We start from the raw sequence: 21054 nt of genomic DNA, 5'->3' as shown, positions 1-21054 counted from the left end.
GGACCTCAGGTAACTTCCTACCCCCAAAAGACATCACCATCCATCTTCATCCCTCCTAGCTATTTGCTAGCATTCTGAAGGTGATGGAGCCCCTCCTATGCTCAGGGATAGTTTGCTTCTGTTCTTCCACTCAGCTCCCCTTGTTGAAGTACCTGGACTGGGATCTGTGGCTGGCCAACCTCTGCCCTCCTGGGCTGAGACTGGAGGTGGAGAGAACAACCCTCTCCTAGTCTCCTGCATGTGAACTTATGTGTAGACATCTAAGTGTTTTCTGGTGCACAGCTCCATAAACAGCCCAACTCTGGATTCCATTCTGGGGTAGTGAGCCCACTATGCTATAATAAATACAAAGCCTCAGCACAGTGCTTGGCATGTATGTGGCATTTAATAAAAGGGAGGTTATCAATCCTCTTGGTCAATATCAGAGTTACAGTGCAGATCCTCTCTCTCATCCCAGGTTTATTCCTTTCACTCACTTCTCTGCTCTCTTCTGTCTCTCTAGGTTGCTCCAGCAGCTTTCTTCAACTTCCTCTTAGTCTCCATGGTTTCTTCATTATTAAGATTTCTTAGCCCTCACCACTTGCATATTCCCCATGTTTCTTTCTTTTGAATCTCATCCTGTTGTTTCTTGCTCTGTCCTGATCTTCCTACCTTCCTCACCACCCCTCTTTCTCTTCCCTTTATTCCCAGTGTTCATCTTTCTCCTGCATCCTTCATTTCTTTCCACTGCCTTTTGATCTTGATCCTTTGAGCATCACTTCCAGGGGCAAAGGGAGGGGATGAGAATGAGGACAGAGTGTGAATTAGTAGGGTCTGCAAGCAGAGATCCTCCTCTAATTATTAGCAGACAGATATTTATCCTTATTAAATGCACTGTATTTCTTCTACTGGAAAACTGCAGTGATTTAATTCTTAAAGGTTTCTCTTCCAATGGGACCCAAGTGAATGACCACCAGAGAGGAGCTAGGGACATTCCTCTCCAAATCCCCCAAGGATCACGAACTCAGTAGTTGAGCCAACATGGACTTACTCTCAGAGACAGGACCCAACATAAGTTGGCTTCTGGTCCTGATTAATTGAGCAGCTGCAGAGCTTCATGCCTGCCAATAAGACTGAAAGCTGTTTAAGATAAGCAGTACAGACCTTCAAGTTTCATCCAAGGGTAGAGCCATATTCAACAACCTGTTAGTGAATGCACCTCAGGCAGAGCAAATGAAATAGGTAGTGGTGGGTGAATAGAGATCACCAGATTCCCAGGAGCTAGAGTTGTCACCAAGTTTAGGCAGGTCAGGAGGACATGGAGCCTGGAAGAGGAATTGTTGAGTCTCCCAGACAGGATGGAGGAGTTGAGTAAGGGTAGAGAATAGTAGGAAAGCCCAGCCTAGTGGGGAAAATCCTGGGCCCTACACCCAGAGAAAGGCAGGCCCTGGGAGGTCCTAAGCAATAGCTAGGCCCCACGCTGGGGTGCCTATCCAGAGGAATCCTCTGAGAAGCTTGGACTGGCATTCAATGCAGACACAAAGTAGCTGCACTTTAATTTCTGAAAGATAAGCCATCTATGCCTAAGAATATATTCCTTGTTTGGACTTTGTTCATTCATTCATTCAGTCAACAAATATTTACTGAATGTCTATTTTGTGCAAAATAGGTTGCCAGTAGCTAGAGATAAAATAATGAATAAAACAGCTTCTTGTCCTTAAGAAAGTTACTGAGCATCAGGGAAGGTAAGCAAGATAATGGGCAATTGTATTACAGCATAAAATTCTACAGTGGGGTGGGCATACAGTGTTTCAGATACACAGAGGAGGGACTTAGGAGGCCATGGAAGGTTCTTCTAGGAGGTAACATCTAAGACACAACCTAAAGACAGTAAGAGTTAGCTAAGGCAAGGTTGAGGAAGGGTAAGAGAGGGGGAAATGTTCTAAGCAAAGGGAACAGTGTGTGCAAAATAGTTTCCTTATGGGTGAAGCTAAGAGATTGAGCAGTGAGTTTGGAGAGCTAAACAGGAACCTTTTGAGTCCTTATAAGTGGATGCAATTCTAGGCCATAACATTTCTGTTCATAAACATTTCCTAAGCAAACTACCTATGCAAGCTATATGGACATGCATACAGCTGGAGGGTTATATCTCCTATGCCTGAGGACATCCATTGCCTTCCAGAGGTATTGTGCTAAGTATTGAAAATGTAACCTCAAACAAGACACAGCCTCTTCTCTTAAGGCACCAATGGAATAGAGATGATGACTTCTAAGATTTCTTATAGCTTGGTGGTTTCCTTTTATTAACAAAAACCAATGAGAAAGGACAAAGTACACATTACCTATCAGCCTGGAATAGGAGAGAGACCATCTACTTCATTTGTACTCACAAGGTAACAACTTTCAGAAGCATCCCACAGGGTGGGCGAGGACTTAGGACTTTTCCTGTCTAGTTGGAGGTATAGATCTTAAAACAGATGGAACATCTTATAGGAAATGTCACCTTTCTCTCCACTTTTGTAAGATAGCAGTGGAAAGGTAAGCCTTCAAGGAGGTTCCAAAATATTGGGGAACTACAAAAAAATGGACAGGTCATGGCATTAAAACTGCACTCAAGTTCATGAGGATGAGTCAGGGAATCATCTATCCCCAGATAGACTATCTCTGTCCTGTTACAGAGACTCTCAGCTATGTGTGTGTAGAAGAGCATATGTATTAGTCCATTTTCACGGTGCTGATAAAGACATACCCAAGACTGAGCAATTTGTGAAATAAAGAGGTGTATTGGACTTATAGTTCCACATGACTGGGGAGGCCTCACAATCATGGTGGAAGGCAAGGAGGAGCAAGTCATATCTTATACGGATGGCAGCAGGCAAGGAGAGAGCTTGTGCAGAGAAACTCCCATTTTTAAAACCATCAGATCTTATAAGACCCATTCACTATCATGAGAACAGCACAAGAAAGACCTGCCCCCATGATTCAGTCATCCCCCACTGGGTCCCTCCCACAACACATGGGAATTATGGGAGCTATAAGATGAGATTTGGGTGGGGACACAGAGCCAAACTGTATCAGCCTATGTTCAGGGCTAGGATTATCCTGAATGGTTGAGCGTTGAACACAATATATTTGACCTTCAGAGGGCTCAGGAGTATGGGAAAGTTATCACCTTCCAGCTTACCTGGGCCTACGCTATAGTCAGATAAGAAAGATATGGTCACCCTGAGCTGCATGTCAAAGAACTCCATGGAAATCATTAAAAAAGAAAAAAGAAAAAAAAATGCTAAAGTTAATGAAAATTTTAAAACTTAAAAAAACTTAGGTTAAAAACAAGTTTAAAAAAATTGTAACTTCTTTTAAAGTTAATAAAACTTTTATAAAAAAACCTTCCAATTTACATTCCAAAAATATGGTTTTAGCACTTACATTTTGTAATTTAAAAAGCTTGCTCTCATGTCTCTACTGAGCTTAAGGTTTTCCTTGGCTATCAAAACAAAGAGGTATTTTGTTGAAACAATCAGGCGACAGTGTTTTGGTGAAAAGATTATATATAGAATAATGGTATGAAGCTCTATTGTATAAAAAGTAGACTTAAGAGCTTTCCCTGTCTCCAGATACCCTGGGCTTCTTGCAATAATTTGAAATAATGTTGTCCTTCACTTTGTGGGAGCCCTAAACAATTGGGTGCATTCATTATTTTCTAAGAGCTCATAAAGGACACAATGCAGATGTGACTACACATAATTAAAGGCAGTGTCAACAGCAGTGTATATACTAACTACAGCCTAACCAACCCACTGGGATCAACTGCTTATGGGTGTTCCAAGGATTTTCTCTCTTTTATACCCACCATGATCTAGTGATTCATGGTATATTGTATTGTATACAGGTGGAACTCCTGAAATATTCCTTGAACTGATTTTAGCTGGTCTTTGGCATCTACATATACTAGACATTACCAGTAATGTCAAAGACAGGGGACAAATGAAGTCAGTGCAACGAGTGTTTGGCACGAATCTGTGGGCTGGGTAGGCTGTAGGGAAGGGAAGGGTCACTGAGTCTCACTCCCAGCAGAGCTGGTAGGAGTCAAAGAAGACAGTCAATGTGATGCTGAGCTGGAAGAAAAGGGCTTTTTGCTGGGGCCACATCTCTGTTTAAATCACTTCTGTAGCTATTTTGGATAGGGTACCTTTTCAGGAGCAAATGCAGATTCAGCTGGAGGGTTCTGTCACTCATGGCCCAAAAGTCGGGTCACCTTTTATTCACCGGGAAGCTCATTCCTCACACTCTTCTCAAGATCTTCTGGTCTCACCACAAGAGTCCCAACCTTGCTTAGCCATTCACTTGATGAGAGTGAAGGAGAGAGGATGGGAGCTGTATTTGTTGTGCTCATGATTGGAGAAGAAAGTCCACACCAGGGATGACCATATCAGATGACTCAACCTTGCTTATCTGTTATCCAGTGGAGACCATGATACACTATAAGACAGGAGGCAGAGGTCCTGGGAGTGGACAGGGAACAGCTGAAAAACAGGCTGTGGGAAGTCAGAGATGCAGGGATAATAGCAGAAGCTCTTTGTCTTTTCTTTTATTGCCCTCTCTCCAAATTGCTCCTTTTCAATTCTTCAACATGAGGCTAGGGAGAAGGAAATGCACTTCTTTTGGAAGGTGAAGGGCATGGCCATTACTGGCTGGGTAAATTTGGGGTTTCATCAGTTCATCCAACAGGTTTCATCATCAGCTCTTTTATGTTTTACCCTGCAAATATTCTTAAAAACAATTTTTTTTTGAGACAGAATCTCACTCTTTCGCCCAGGCTGGAGTGCAGTGGTGCGATTTTGGCTTATTGCAACCTCTGCCTCCCACGTTCAAGCAATTCTCCTGCCTCAGCCTCCTGAGTAGCTGGGACTACAGGCACCTGCCACCACGCCCAGCTAATTTTTGTATTTTTAGTAGAGATGGGGTTTTACCATGTTAGCCAAGCTGGTCTTGAACTCCTAATCTCAGGTGATCCACCTGCCTCAGCCTCCCAAAGTGTTGGGATTACAGGCATGAGCCACCACACCCTGCCATTCCTAAAAATTCTTAAGGCAGACTTGGCAACCTTTTCCTACCAATGCCATGGATCCTTTTCCCATTTCCAAAATCAGAGGCCACACACAGAATGATAAACATCATTATTATATTCAGACACAAGATACAGAAAACAAGAAAAGCCAAGTTCTATAGATATGGCAAATGAAAGGATAAATGAGATCTAAATTGTGAGTAGTTAAGGAACTCAGGGGTATTTGTGGCAGGGGAGGAAGGCGATGAGGACAGAATCACAGAAAGACAGAAAGATAGAATTTTGAAGCAAAGGATGGAGAGCGGAAGGAGCAGGAGGAAGGATCAGGGACAGCATGTCAGAGATGAGCAAGCCCTGGAGATGCCCACTGTTCTCCCCAGTGTCTGTCATCAGAACAGTTATCGCCCTGCATCATGGCCCTATAAAGTGCTTGCTGATTAATCAGTGACTCATCCCTATTTCATTGAGTGTCTCTTGCATGACCAAGGATGGCTGGAAGGCAGGCAGGTAAGAGGGAAAGCTAACACGAGGCAGGAAATAATAAGTGGGAAGAGAGAGGTTCAGGCAGCTGGGGCTCCAGGAGTCAAGAGGAAGCCACAGTCACTGGGAATAGGCTGAGTTCAATGGGACATGAATGGCTACTGGCGCCTAGAATCATGCAAGAACCAGCAAAAGAAACTACCATCAGAGTGAACAGGCAACCTACAGAATGGGAGAAAATTTTTGCAATCTACTCATCTGACAAAGGGCTAATATCAAGAATCTACAATGAACTCAAACAAATTTACAAGAAAAAAACAACCTCATCAACAAGTGGGCGAAGGATATGAACAGACACTTCTCAAAAGAAGACATTTATGCAGCCAACAGACACTCGAAAAAGTGCTGATCATCACTGGCCATCAGAGAAATGCAAATAGAAGCCACAATGAGATATCATCTCACACCAGTTAGAATGGCAATCATTAAAAAGTCAGGAAACAACAGGTGCTGGAGAGGATGTGGAGAAATAGGAACACTTTTACACTGTTGGTGGGACTGTAAACTGGTTCAACCATTGTGGAAGACAGTGTGGCAATTCCTCAGGGATCTAGAACTAGAAATACCATTTGACCCAGCCATCCCATTACTGGGTATATACCCAAAGGATTATAAATCATGCTGCTATAAAGACACATGCACATGAATGTTTATTGCAGCACTATTCACAATAGCAAAGACCTGGAACCAAGCCAAATGTCCAACAATGATAGACTGGATTAAGAAAATGTGGCACATATACACCATGGAATACTATGCAGCCATAAAAAATGATGAATTCATGTCCTTTGTAGGGACATGGATGAAGCTGGAAACCATCATTCTGAACAAACTATCGCAAGGACAAAAAAACCAAACATTGCATGTTCTCACTCATAGGTGGGAATTGAACAATGAGAACACTTGGACACAGGAAGGGGGACATCACACACCGGGGCCTGTTGTGGGATGGGGGAAGTGGGGAGGGATAGCATTAGGAGATATACCTAATGTAAATGACGAGTTAATGGGTGCAGCACACCAACATGGCACATGTATACATATGTAACAAACCTGCACGTTGTGCACACATACCCTAGAACTTCAAGTATAAAAAAAAAAAAAAAGAACTGTGCAAGAACAACAACAACAAAAAAAACATAGGGCATAAGAGGATTAACCTATCATGAGGTCTAGGGCACAACAAAATAAGAAAAGAACAGCTATACTGTGAACTCTCGATTATTCGGGGGTAATGTGGAGATTATAATAGTAGGAAATGCTACCTACATGGGAGGTGCTATGAGGCTTGGTATGAAAATCCAAGCATAAAAGGAAGTTAGAATAGGGCAGATCTTGGAAAAATCTTCATGAATGAACTGAGCCCTGAGAGCACAAAGCAAACGTGGAAAGGTCAAGGGGAATGTATTCGTGGGGATGAGAAGTTGCTGGCTCTGAAGTGCAGCATTTGGCTTAGAGATCAGACTGTTAGCCTGAGAGCCTGGGTGGACACAGTCTCCAATGTCCCTCCCTCCTCCTCTGCCCCTGCACAATTATTGTCTATACTCATCTGTCTCACTGAGAAGGAAAAGAAAAGCTGGGGAGCCCAATTTGCTCCACTTTGGGGGAAGTGAGTAGGTCAAGGGACAATAAACTTTTCCTTCCCCTCTAGAGGTTTACCTTCTAGTCCAGGTTTGATGCCAAATGTTCTGAGCATTCTGGGCTAGTCGCCTTGGGCTGCGACTTCGCAACCATTCAAAGAATGTAAGGTTCTAAGGCAGGTCCTATGGAGGCTTTTCAATTTCCCTAGGTCATTGTGACTTCTCTTTTAGTAACTTCTCCCCAGAGCCCAGGTCATAGTGAGACCCAGGGAACAGACCCAGAGAGACACTCATTCAGACATGCATATATCTGTGCATTTAGAAAACTGAACTTGGCCTTCTTAAGCCTTGTTTTGATTCAATTATCTTCAACGATGCCCATCTGCTGCATTTTGTTTCCTTAGCATGGTCAAGGGAGTTCCTCAGTAACCCCTCACTGTCCACCCTTCTACCCCCTCCTCCATTGTTACCCTAGTTGAACACATTGCAACAACTATCATCCCCTCAACAAGCCCAAGCTTCCCTGCCCACTGCCACTCCCATTCCCGCATCGTCACATTGCTGTTAGAATACTTCCACTCTTTAAGGCAGTCTTAATGTCACTGCTTAACTAGCTATATGACCTTAGGGCAGTTACTTCTCTGTGCTTCCATTTCAAAATAGTAAAATGGGGATAACTGTGTGATAACTGAATGAATGAATACATACAAAGCACTTAGCATAGTGCCTGGCACACAGTACGTTCTATGAAGGTTCTTGTCTTTTTCTCACCAACAGCTCCCAGCCCATCTACCCTCTGAACACTCAGGTGCTATTTGGAATACAGGTGATAACTAAACATCTCCAACCAGGATTTACTTTATTTTGCCCTCAGTTATTGTCCCCATTTTATTGTCTATTAGTTTTGAAAGGAATGGGTGTACAGTTTCTTCTCTGCTGTTCCTAATTTACTTATTCAGTGTGAAGTCCTCATGCCAAAAGGAACCCTTGGCTTTTTTTTTTTTAACAGCAGCTTTATTGATATATAATTCACATTCCATACAATTGACTCATTTAAAGTACACAAGTCAATAGTTTTTAATATAGTTACACCACAATCAATTTTAGGCCCTTTTTTCACCTCCAAGTTAAGTCTCATACCCGTTTAAAGTCACTCCCTATTTTCCCATCCTCACTAGCCCTAGGCAACCACCACTAATCTACCTTCTATGGCTATAGATTTGCCTGTTTGGGACATTTCATATAAACCCCTGGCTTCTTTAAGAGGCAGAATTCTTCTTTAACTCAGCATTCATCTGTTTCATCAAAATCCCCAGCCCTAGGACCAGGCACGTAGTAGGTACCCAATAAATATTCTGTTGAATGAAAACCAAAGCAGGGGTTGATCAAGTTAAATATTTTTTTTTTACATTTCATCTTTAGACCTTATTAGTCCAAAGCAAGATAGAGAAGTAGGTGAGGAACAAAGGCATTGTGTTTTTCTAAGGTATACAAAAGCTCCGTTAAGACTCCTTAAATGAAATGCTAGTGCAGTGGTTCTCAAACTGGCTGCACCTTAGAGTCACCTGGGGAACAAAAAAATACTGAGGCCTGAGCCCTGCCCCACTGCATACCATATCCAATGTACTGATTTATCTGTGTGGAGCCACGGATTATATCTTTTAAAGTTTCCCCGGTGATTCTATGAGCAGCCAGGGTTCGTTGGGAACTCTTGTTCCAATGGAAACAATCATTCAAAGCAAGAATAATTTGTTGAATTCCAGCCATGCCCAGCATGATACACAGCCAAAGTTTTCAACTCTGTCTTCAGGGAAATGAACCTCAGAATTTTTAAGAAAGCAATAAAAAACAGAATATTCATTTCACAAAAATTTTCTTTATAGCCAACATTACTATTACACTGAGCCATATAAAATTGCTGATATTTGACTGTTTTTGACCTAGAAAAATCAAAATTTCATATCATTCAACTTAATTGAATGCATTTGTTTCATGAAATGAGATACATTTAATATTCAATCTGAATCACCATCTTGTTAATCACTCATTCACCTTCCTTGTGCTTCATGCATTTTTAAAAAAGAATATTTTAAATTTTATTAAATATATATCTCTAATAGAGGATGGAAAATAAATTAGCCATCAAAGGGGGACAAAAATCATGGAAATTCACAACAGATAAAACAAACACAAACTTTATAGATGACCTCTACATTTTGCCACACATTATTTCTGGAAAGCACGTCATAAAGTAGATTGTCATAAAGCAAGATATATTTTCCCATAGGAAAAATTTCATGATTAGGGATTCTGTTCCTGTCTAGGCCTAACATAAATCAAAGATACAATCAACAACAGGTCATGAAAGCAAAACTGCGACAGCCATAAACTTTTATAAACCTTCTGCAGCACTACAAACATTTAAAATAATAAACTTATTATTCAAGCGCTATAAAATGCCAAAATAATATCCAATCCATTGATCATTATACTGGCATTTAGAAAGGCAACTGAGTACTACCCATCGAAATTCAATAAGTGTACATTCTTTGATCCACTTCTAGAGATCTTTCCTATAGGAAAACTGGTTTGGCTTCTTTCCTCTCTTCCAGAACCAAGTGTAAATGCCTCAGTCTAGACCCACAGCCCTTCATAGTAAGTATCACTACTGAGTGGGCAGTGCCTTGCAGGGGCTCTCTAGCCACCCACTCTTCCAACTCCTTATCCAAGGCCCCATTCCTTCCACCAGCAAGCTGAGGGCTGCCCTAGGCTCTGAGGACAATCCTGTTCCCTGTCAGGAGGAATTTAAGGAGCTTTAGTTCTCTGGTGCAGGCTCCACAATGTCTAGTCAACTGCATTTCTGCTTTCATTCCCATCTCAGGCTGGGAATTTGGCTTCCACCTCCTTTTGTGACCAAAACTGCTGGTGTCTCAGTCCTAATGAGCCTTGTTGCTTGCCAGGCCCTTTCTTCACTCCACCTCTGCCCGCAAGGGGCTGAATTCCTCCCACTGAATCCCACCCTGCAGCTGGAAGGAACCCTGCTTCCTATTGCCACAGTTTTCTGATGCCAAACACCTTTCTGGAAAATAAATGTCTCATGAATGAGTGAGTGAATTTCTAGATTTCTACATACTCCATTACTGTGTACAACTGAATACCCACTGCCACCTCTTGCTGGGTCTCCCAGGGAGTGGGTATTTGGGATGTATCAGTGCATGATTCTAGAACAGCAGTTCTCAACCAGACGTTATTTTATCACGACCACCCACACCAGGGACATTTGGCAATGTGTGGAGACATTTTTGGTTGTCACAACTGAGGGCATGCTACAGGCATCTTGTGCGTTGAGGCCAATGATGCTGCTAAACATTTTCCAGTGTACAGGACTGCTCCCACAACTAGCTGAGGTTGAGAAACACTGTTCTAGAGAAATCAAAAGCACTTTCTGCAGCACTACAAACCGAATCAAGCTGAAAATTACCAACAGAGAAGGATGATGCTTCTGTTTTCAGTAAAACACCCTTTTCCCATTCCAATTTTCAAAATTCTTGTTATTACAGAAAAACTGGAAAATAAAGAAAAGCAAAAGATCACCTGTGATACCACTACCACTGTGTAGTTTTCCATAGCTGTGATGTCATATTACACACAATTTATAATCTGCTTTTCTACATAATGTATTAACCAAGTTTTTCTCCATATTACTACAAAGTTCTTTAGACCTCACTTTCAATTCTATGTGAGATTCCTCCTCATGATTTCACAACAGTGTAAGTAGCCATTCTCTTATTACTGTTAATTTGTTTCCGGGTTTTCACTACTGTAAAGCTGTTGTGATACATATATTTGTGCATAAAACTTTTTCTGCACATGAGGTTATTTCCCTGACAACCCTTAGGAAAGGTCTATCCTTGGCCAGGCATGGTGGCTCACACCTGTAATCCCAGCACTTTGGGAGGCCGAGGTGGGCGGATCACAAGGTCAGGAGATCGAGACCATCCTGGCTAACACAGTGAAACCCCGTCTCTACTAAAAATACAAGAAATTAGCCAGGCGTGGTGGCGGGTGCCTGTAGTCCCAGCTACTCAGGAGGCTGAGGCAGGAGAATGGCATGAACCCAGGAGGTGGACCTTGCAGTGAGCAGAGATCGTACCACTGCACTCCAGCCTGGGCAACAGAGCAAGACTCCATCTCAAAAAAAAAAAAAAAAAAAAAAGAAAAAAAGGAAAACGTCTATCCTCCTGATATCATTTTGAAAGGCAAACATGATGTGCCAAAGGATTCTAACATCAAAGCCCATGTGAAATGTTCCCCTGAACCCCATCTCTGCACTGGTCTAAAAACATACATCAAATCTGCAACTTCAAGAGTCTTTGTTTGAGGAACATCAAAGGAGCCAGGAAAAAAACAAAAAAACCATCCCAGAGCTTTCTGAATAGAGAACATTGCAGTGGATCATGAGAACAAGAATAAAAGTTCTCATGATTTTTGGCACAGAGAGACAAAACTGCTATGTCTTTAATATGGTAGAATTTGCTGGTTGCAGAGGCAAAATATTTTATGTAGAATACCTTTCTTATAAGCCTAATGCCATTTTCCATTTATTAAGGCAGTTTAGCTTTACTGTATTTAATTTTATTTTTTGGCCATATTTTCTCCTTTGAGACAGAGTCTCGCTCTGTCACTCAGGCTGGAGTACAGTGGCACAGTCTTGGCTCACTGCAACTTCTGCCTCCCAGGTTCAAGCGATTCTCCTGCCTCAGCCTCCCAAGTAGCTGGAACTATAGGAACGTGCCACCATGCATGGCTAATTTTTGTATTTTTAGTAAAGATGGGGTTTCACCATGTTGGCCAGGCTGGCCTCGAACTTCTAACCTCAAGTGGGTCACATTTTCTTTTTATCTCAGGTATTTATTTAGATTTTGGGGAATGCGATAAATTTGATAAACATCTTAACAGCTATTTATTAAGTCCAGAACATTTTGAAACAAAAATAGGTCAAAAATAATATTTTTTTCATTAACATCTAGATAGTATTCTTATGTTTTAGCAGCTGACTACAGTATAACTGCAAAGCAGAAGTTAAACTCTTACCTTCATCCTGCTCCCAGATTCACAGGGAAACCTACAAGTCTATATAAATCAAAGCAAAGGCCAATATATCTAGATACAAAAACTCAAAAGATTGCAGGAAATGGTAAAAAGAAGTTGGGAATCAGAGGACCTGGGTGTCTGCTTGTCTATATCAACTAGCAAGCCTGCACCTTAGGACAAGTCATTGATATTTCTACATTTCAATTGCAGAAAAGGAAGTCTATCAAATATGAAACGACATATGTGAAGTGCTCTTAAGAGACAAAGTTCTTTTTTAAATGCAGTAACATACAAAGAGGGCTGTTACTGGGTATCACTGTGTATGATGTATTGTGCTTTGTGATGTCACTGCAGGTATAATCAAGGACAGAAAATCAGTATTGATGGGGCGAGCCATGGGACTGGAAGGCAGCAGGCAGATGTCAGGGTCAGGCATTGCTGGCTCAGAAGCAGGTATCATAGCGTAAGCCCAAGTCTCTTCCAAGTCACAGGGCTAGGAACCAAGATATCAGCAGGGGAAGCAGGGGGTGGAGGGCGTATAAAAATGACCCAACTACGACCACCAATATTACCATTTACTGAGGCTTCACCACTCAGCAGGCACCCTGAAAAGTGTTTTGTTTGCATTATCTTAGTCAGTCCTCCTAGCAGCCTGATTAGTAGGAGTTGTTACAGAAACACAGATGAAACCATGGGTTAGAAAGAGGTTGAGAGTGCTAGAGAATCTTATGGCTGCAAAATGGGTAAGCAGAGACTTCAACCACTGTCTTCTGACTCACAGCCCAAGGGAAAGACCAGGCAAGAGTAGGGGTGAAGTAAGTAGCTCAGTGACAGCACAGAACCTGTGAGCCAGGACTGAGGCTGAGGCTCCTGGCCTCCCTGACTCTTCCTTCAAAGGCACACAGTAGGCAAGGCACTTGGGGCACTGGCTTCAGGGGAGCTCCCACCGTGCTTGTGATAGGGTGGAATGGGGCTGAGAGGCCTTACCAATGGACTGGGATGTTCTTTCAGAAACAGGAGCAGTTCTTGCTGCTGCACTTGCCTTCTCTCACCTCACCGAGTCCTCACCCCACTGAGGTCAGGGCTGAGCTACAAGGCTGTCAGACTCTAGCTTGTACTATGGGAATTGAGAGAAGCAATGGTGGAGCCTTGGTCCGTGAGTAAAATTTCCTCCCGTTGGTTAGATCCACAGTCCATCCAGCCCACGGCTTGTCTCCAATAGTGGAGTCAAACAACTAATGCAATCGTTTGTAGACTTTAAAAAAAATAAATAAATAACAACTTTTTTTTGTCCCTCACAAAGGAAATCTCATGTAGAAGCCCAGAACTTTCAAGAGATAAGAAGTAGGGAGATTCTGGTTTAAAGAGAGATGACGGAAGCCCCGAATGTCCTGTCTTCTGCTCCCCCAGATACCTTCATGGACTACAGAGCTGTACATACGGTTAGACTCCTTGACCTCGATATGAATGTCTAAAGGCTCCAAGAATCCTAACTCCAATTAGAAATCCAGTAGCAATGTATTACCATGCAGTTGTCTAAAACCTTAAAAAAAAAAAAGCTATTTAAGTTGTCCATCTTTTCACACTTTTGGTTACAGAGTCCACTGTTTACTAGCCCCATTTGGAAGTACTACTTACTACCTTTCTCTTGTCCTAAACTCACTCTGCTGTAACTTCAAGGGGTATCTTTGTAGTTTTACACTAGAACTATTTATGACTTCAGAAACTTTGCTCACATCCTCCTCCTGTCTTCCAGAGAGACCATTCCTAATCTGTTTAGTCTGTTCTCACTGGGGGATTAAATGCAATAATGTATGTAAAGCACCAAGCAAGGGGGGTGGCATGAAGGAGGAGTTCAGCAACATCTTGCCTTTATCTTCCTTTTTCTCATCTCCTTCATCATTTAAAAGGCTCTTCTCCAGTTTTGCTTTCCTTTGTAACTCTTTGTTCCTTTCTTAATCACACTCACTGCTGTGCCCTAAATAACGGACACAAAATGGGGTCATCTTTAACAACACAGCCAAATACTGATGCTACAAACATCAACCCAATTGGCACCACATAAAGCGTCACCACTGCCAGGAACAGTCAGAATTCACTCTTCTCTAGGTAGCCTCCGAGACTCCTTGATGTGAATATTGTATCAGAGAAACCACTATGGTTTTATATAACCAAGGAGGTAGAGAGGAGAGGGAAGGAGAAAGGGGTGTGTGGGGAGGAGGGAGACAGAGAGAGAGAGAGAGAGAGAGAGAGAAAGAGAGAGAGAGAGAGAGAAAGAAAGAGAGACAACATGAGCACCAGTCAGTGAACAAGGAGGATTTGATATTATGGAGCAGCAGGGGAAGAAAAAATACATTCACTGTGCAAAAAGAGGCATAGAGGCATGACAAGCAGAGGATATGAGCTCCCAGAGAGGAGAGGACTGGAACAGTTAAGATGGAAGCATTCAATTCCCGAATTTGTGTGCAGAGGAAAAAGGAATCATGGCAAACTGCAAGACACTATTTGTGGGAGGATAAATTGGCAAACTGCAAGACACTACGTGTGGGAGGACAGCATTCTGGAGGCCATTTATCAGTATCTATCACAGTTTTAAGTGTGTATATCCCAAGACTCAGTAATCACATTTTTTAGGAATCTGAATTACAGAAATATTTAGCATTACACACATAGATATATAAAGATGCTCACTCCAGCATTGTTCCTAAGGGAAAAATCTTGGGAATAGCTGAAGTGTTCATCAACAGGGACTGAAAAAATAAATTATGGTGTGTATCCATACAAGAGTATACTAGGCAACAATGAAAAATAATGAGGCTGTGATATATGTAAGAGATATGTGTAGGAATATTTATGGAAAGATCTCAAAAATATAGTAAATTTAAAAGGCATGTTGTAGTATGTATAATTTTGGTTTTAAAATTATGTAAATATACTAGTTAACATAAGAAAACCATCTGGAAGAATACACATTATCTAAATTCTTTTTGAAGTGGGTGAAAAATCGTTACTTTTTGTGTACTTCCAGACTATTGAAGTTTATAACTAAAAATAAACCAATAGGAAACCTAGCCATGGCATAGTGGCTACATGCATGGGATGTGAAGCCACAATTCCTGAGTTTGAATCCCAGCTCTGCCTCATCTTAAAAGTGTGATCATAGAGAGGTAACTTAACCTGTGGCTCAATTGCCTTATTTGTAAAATGGTAATAATGATAGTACCAACCTTATAGGTTTGTTGTGTGAATTAAACGAGTTAACACTCATAAAAAGGCGAAAAAAGTCTTGGCATAAACACTCAATAAGTTGAGTATTTATTGGTAAACAATAAATTTTTACCTTAAAAAAGAGCTATTTGGTTGTTTAATTAGCAGAGGACAGAAGGGAGGAAGTGAGCAAAATGGGAAAAGATTAGTGCCAGATGATAAAGGGCCTTGACCACCAAGCTAAGAAATGGAGATTAATTTCTTTAGTAGGAAATGAGGAGCCTTTCATTCATTCAACACATATTTATTGAGTGCTTTCGGTGTGCCAACATCATTCTAAATGATTGGGATACATGAGTGGGAGTGAATGAAGTGGGCAATGGCAGCATTTTAGAAAAGGACTAAGGTAATCAAGACTACTTTTTGAGAACAATGGGTCTGTGCCTTAAAAGTGTTTTGTGTGTGTGTGTGTGTGTTTGGGGGAGATGATCAGGAAGATGGGGAGGCGCTATCAGTCAATGTATTGTTTGGGTGAGTGGTGATAAGTGCCTAATACACAAAGGGAGTACAGGCCTGAAGCTTGAAGAGATATCTCTGGTCTGAGATAACTGACAGGTGATCCCTGGTGTCTGGGTGTTGACTGAGGCTGGAGGGGTCAGGTGGGGAGGGGTCACCAGCTTTTCAGAGTTTACCTCAACACTGTCCAACTCAGTTGGCCTAGAGTCAGGCAACCTGGTTTTAAGCCCATGTTCACCACATTTGACTGGAGGAACCCAGGCAAACTGCACTTCTCTGGGCCTCAGAATCCTGCTATAAAATGAAAGGGTCTCCTCTGATTATTTCCAAGGCCCTCCATTAGCTCAAACATTCTATCATTTTCACGGCATCACAAAGAGGAGAACGAATGGGGCTTCCTTTCTCATTTCCAACTGATTATATTCCAGACTCAAAAGAGAAACCAATAAATAAAACATAGGATTCAGATGTGCAGGATAATATATGAGAAGACTGTTTACATTTGCTTCCTTTTTGAGAAAGCACATGTTGAATTTTAAGCCAAATGTGTGTCAAGGTTTGAAAATAGGTTACTCAAATAATTTCATTCCATATGTGCAGCTGCTGTTCTGAAGTATAAACCACACTCGTCTAGTAAAACCATCATCTGTTCTATAAGGAATATGAACATTCATCTGGCCCTTATTTTTAGAGTGAGAGGTCAAATGCACAAGAGGTGAATTGTAGTTGAGTCCACCGTGCCAGATGCAGATGGGGGACTGAAGGCCAAATATAAATCGTAATATCTGAATTTGTGGGTATTTAAATTAGATAGCTTAGAAGATCAAAAGAAATAAATCCTGGAATATCAAAGTGGCAAACAGAAGCCGCAAAAGGCCATCATTCATTTGGTTCATTCATTCAACAAATCAGTCTCACAGAATCAATCATCAAAATAAACAGGCTCTGACTCATTTCCCATTGCTTATTGTAGTTAGGTTTCTTTTTCTCCCCAGGGTCATGGAATACATGAACTTCAGGCTTAATCTCTGTGTGAGAAAAACAGCATGAAGATAATCAACTCTATGTCAGAAGAAATTGGCAACACTACTAACCACGAGTAATGCACACCGAAGGCAAGCCACCTGAGCCCTGATCCCACCTGCCACTCTAGCGATGTGACTTTGGGCCAGTTAATTAGCTCCTTTCTGCCTCACTTTCCCCTTCATATTGTGAAGAGGACGTTACTATTTGTACACTGTTTTGAGCAGTGCCTGCTGTACAGTAAGGACCATATATGTGTTTATAAAATAAATCTTAGTTGCCAGAGGCAACACCAGGCAGCTGAGAGTGGCCGCACATTGACTCTCTTAAAGAACACTTCCTCTCTTGCTCATCCTACTCAGCTCATAAAAGTTCCAGGGAAAACCATACACTGGACAAGACAAGGATCAGCTGTTCTTCATTTTTACTTAGGAAGGCTAAGAGGAATTTACACTGAAAAACCTCCTGCAAGGATGGCTGAAATCAAAATGACATTTCCCTTTAAAAAGGAGATAGTTTGTTGGTAGACCTGAAATGAGAATGTCCTGGCCTGGTGCCTACTAGCCTTGCAGTCTGTAATTTCAACCGACCGTTTGCTTGAGTTATTCGAACCCATTTTATTCTTGGCTGTTTTGGTGTGTGAGTTGCACTGTGTGTGCGTGTGCATGCACAAACACAGTGTGGGTAAGGATAGAAGGAGGCAAGATGCTTGAGTTTGGCTCATTTTAGCTCAACACTTAGAGTTGCCTACAGCAAATTTCTTTTTCTTTTTATTATACTTTAAGTTCTGGGGTACATGTGCAGAACATGCAGTTTTGTTACATAGGTACACACGTGCCATGGTGGTTTGTACAGCAAATTTCTTGAGCCTCAATTACTGAAACTGAAACATGGCACTGATGTTAATCTAAAAGAAGAGAAGGATCTTGACAAATGGTCTTTTGGGTGCTTTTTTTCTGGATCAAGAACTATTATTCAAAGTGGCTGGGATAATCTGTTTTTACAATGATTGCTCTCTTGAAGGCCAGAGGGCTGCTGCCACTCCCCTGGCTTAGATGCTTTCTCAGGGTGTCTGGTAGCATCAGTAATTAACAGCACAAACACTGGAGTCAGGCCCAAGGTTCAAGCCCTAGCTTTGCCACTTACCTTGTAAAAATAAGCCTCAGTTTGCCTATCTGTAAAATGGTGATAATGACAATAACAGTATCTGTCTTATCAGGTGGTTGTGAGGAATAAGTGAGAAGACTCAGAAACTCAGCATGATGCCTGACAGTCAGTGCCTAATAAACAGTAGATTCACAGTAATAGCTGTTCTTGTCCCCAGGTGCCCCAGTGAAATTTTAGGTATATCTATCTTTAGATTGTGATGGACACTTTATTAGCTAGTTTTTATATTGGCTTTTAAAATCTCCAGCAAGAACTCTTTTAAAACATGCCATCTGCCTCCTCCACTGTTTTTCTTCTTTGTATTTTTAAAAAATTTCAAAACAAACCAAACTATTTTAAACTATGCCTGAGTGGTTACCTATTATTCATCAGAAGAGATTCCAGGGCTTTTTGTAGATGGATTTCACATTAGGATGCTTTGGTCAAAGAGCTGCCTGTCCCGTTCTGTCTTCCTGCTGGATAGCCCCTGGGAATGGGTGAGCTTCTCATACTACCCATCGTGGCACCAGGAGGAGGAGCTGGGAGTGCAGCCCAGGGCTGGGGTGTGGAGGATGCAGACAGGATAGCCATGGGAGAGGCGCTGGCACGAGTTCTGGCCTAGGCCTCTCTGATAACCAGCTGTGTGGCCTTGGTCAGGTCACTCAAACACACTGGAATGTATTGTCCTCACGTGTGACATGAGTTGTCTAGCAACGGGCAAAGTCAAGAAGACAATCCACCCAGGAGGCAGAGGGCAGACAAATTGTTCACCTTCACTAGTTATCAACGAAATGCAAAAGGGGACAAAGGTATCATTTTAATATTTATTAAAGTAAAAACTTAAAAACAATAATACTCAATGTTGCTTATGTTTTACATTACCATGAGCACGGCATTGGTACAACTGCTTGGGATTGGAAAACACAACTTAGACTATGTCTCTCTCGTGAAAGAGAAACAGGTACACTTGGGTGTGGTTCCTCATCTCTGCAATTCACTAGTTTCAAGACTCAATGCTTCTGAGGCTCACTGGAATATGGGGTAAAATGGGGATTAAAAACAATGCCCCCTAGACAGGTTTTTGTGAGGTCTGGAAATAATGTAGATAATGGGCATAGCCTAATGCTTGGCATAGAACAGATGCTTATTGTTGCTACTGATGTGACAATGCTGATGCCTGATTCAATGAATCTGGCTCATGTTATAATGCCAAGGAGAAAAAACCCATTTGCCCCCCTTTCTCAGATTCCCTGTCAGAATCTCACTTCTCACTAGGCAGAGCAGAGAGCTGCCCGTCTGCAGCCCCACTCATCCGAGTGGTTCTGACCCATAGCCCCGGAGGTCCCCAGGCAACTCTGGGTACCTGTCCTGGGTACATGTCTCCTATCACATGCCCACCACCACACAAGAGATGCCAGTTCTGCCCAGCCCAGGTGGCATTCACTCAGCTCTACTAATGGCCTTCTGGGCCAGACCCCTTCAGTGCCTCCACAAAGAGCAGGGGTCAACATCCTTCCCGTGCCCACAACCTCTGCCTCCAAAGGCAAGCCAGCCCCTCCAGAGAGCTCAGGCTCTCTGACTCACTCCTGCTGCCACCATCACTCCAGCACGTCTTCCTGTGCCAGCCACTGGCCCTGTATTTACCGACTAGCTCACCCCACCGACAGGAGGTCGCCTATGTCACTTGTTTTCAAATGCCCACTTGCTTCTGAGGGGGGTTTTCTCCTCTTCCTCAGGTTTCTCCTTTGATTCATTTCTTGTTTGTTGGTAACTCAAGCCCAGTGTAGACTAGAATTGCCATAAATTCTTTATCTACTCAATATCAAAGATGTCTCTTCTTAAATGCTTCTTTGAATTATTTCTCAATACCAGGTTCTGTCTCTGTTTCCATTTTGCAACCTAATAAGGACTGAAATCTGTTTTCAGTATTACTTGATTTTTTTTTCCTCAGCTTTAAAAATATTTTCAGAGAGCCAAAGAGCTGAGGAACTGAAAGGACTTCACTGAGTCCTCATTTCATTCATGAGAACACCGAAGCCCTGAGGGGTGAGCCATGTGCTGTGCACACGGGTGAGGTGCGCAGGTGAGAGACTGCTAGGAAGTACCCTTCTAGCGCCTCGCTGTCTCATGCCCCATTTCCTCATAAGCCTCACGCTGCCTCGGCAGGACTTCTGACAAACAATGACCATATTTCCTCTGTGGAGAGCTCTGAGGGGCCTGTGGATCTGCAGAAATAGCTCCCCACAGGGGTCCCAAACCCATCATGGACTCACTCCTCTCTCTCACTTCTAGGCTTCTGCAAATGCTGTTCCCTCTTTGTGGTAACTACAGCTAAGTCACACTCCATCTCTAAATGCTTCCTGGAGGAAGCCCCATCTGAGCCTCCAATTCCAGACAAGGAACCCTCCCCTGTGGCCCCTGCAGAAACTTGTATGCCCTCCCAAGCTAGTATTGCTCACCAGTCTTCCAACAGGCCATTCCTGTTGCATCCATCTTCCATAGTGGTCTGCACACAGTATGAGGAAGAGCAGACACAATTAACTCACACCAAAGTGTTAGTGACTTGAAAATCTCTCTTACCTGCAGGAGGATGCAGGGAAGAACCAAGAGAAGTCAAGAACTGAAGTTCTTCCATTCCCACCTCTGCATCACCTTCCCTGCTTTCTCCTTCCCCAGAAGAGTCTCAGTCAACATCCCAAAGACCAATGATTTCATTGTTTTACACCAAATATCCCTCCTCTAAATTTTTCAAGAAATTGGGAATAAACTTCTTACGCAAGAAAATTTGGGGAGCAAAAGCAAGTAACCACCCTAGATGAGCACATCCAACCTCTCTCTTCTTGATTCTCACATGTATTACCCAGGGTCCTATTTCTGCAGAAAGGAGGGAACCCTTGA

The 21054-nt window shown here is 42.4% G+C and overlaps 1 protein-coding gene and 2 long non-coding RNA genes across 21 annotated transcripts in view; 1 reads left to right on the top strand and 2 right to left on the bottom strand.

Annotated features, from left to right (window-relative positions):
- Positions 1–21054, bottom strand: part of PLCE1 (phospholipase C epsilon 1) — a 444022-nt gene that overhangs the window by 210623 nt on the left and 212345 nt on the right. The window lies entirely within an intron of this gene.
- Positions 97–13322, bottom strand: LOC129048325 (uncharacterized). 2 transcript variants are annotated; one of them, XR_008510566.2, is made up of 3 exons: positions 12265–13322; positions 10652–10735; positions 97–757 (listed from the first exon to the last, which is right to left on the bottom strand). It is a non-coding gene; the product is annotated as an uncharacterized LOC129048325 (long non-coding RNA). The 2 variants fall into 2 exon arrangements; XR_008510565.2 differs by lacking the exon at positions 10652–10735 and adding an exon at positions 4172–4505.
- Positions 12600–17567, top strand: LOC129048323 (uncharacterized). 2 transcript variants are annotated; one of them, XR_008510560.1, is made up of 4 exons: positions 12600–12717; positions 13276–13420; positions 13568–13706; positions 16983–17328. It is a non-coding gene; the product is annotated as an uncharacterized LOC129048323 (long non-coding RNA). The 2 variants fall into 2 exon arrangements; XR_008510559.1 differs by lacking the exon at positions 13276–13420 and having other exon boundaries at positions 12607–12717; positions 16983–17567.

This window comes from Pongo abelii, chromosome 8 (genome assembly GCF_028885655.2).
Source record: "Pongo abelii isolate AG06213 chromosome 8, NHGRI_mPonAbe1-v2.0_pri, whole genome shotgun sequence".
NCBI classification, from domain to species: domain Eukaryota; kingdom Metazoa; phylum Chordata; class Mammalia; order Primates; family Hominidae; genus Pongo; species Pongo abelii.
Note: the sequence above shows the minus strand (reverse complement) of the source record. Positions and strands in the feature narration are given on the sequence as shown.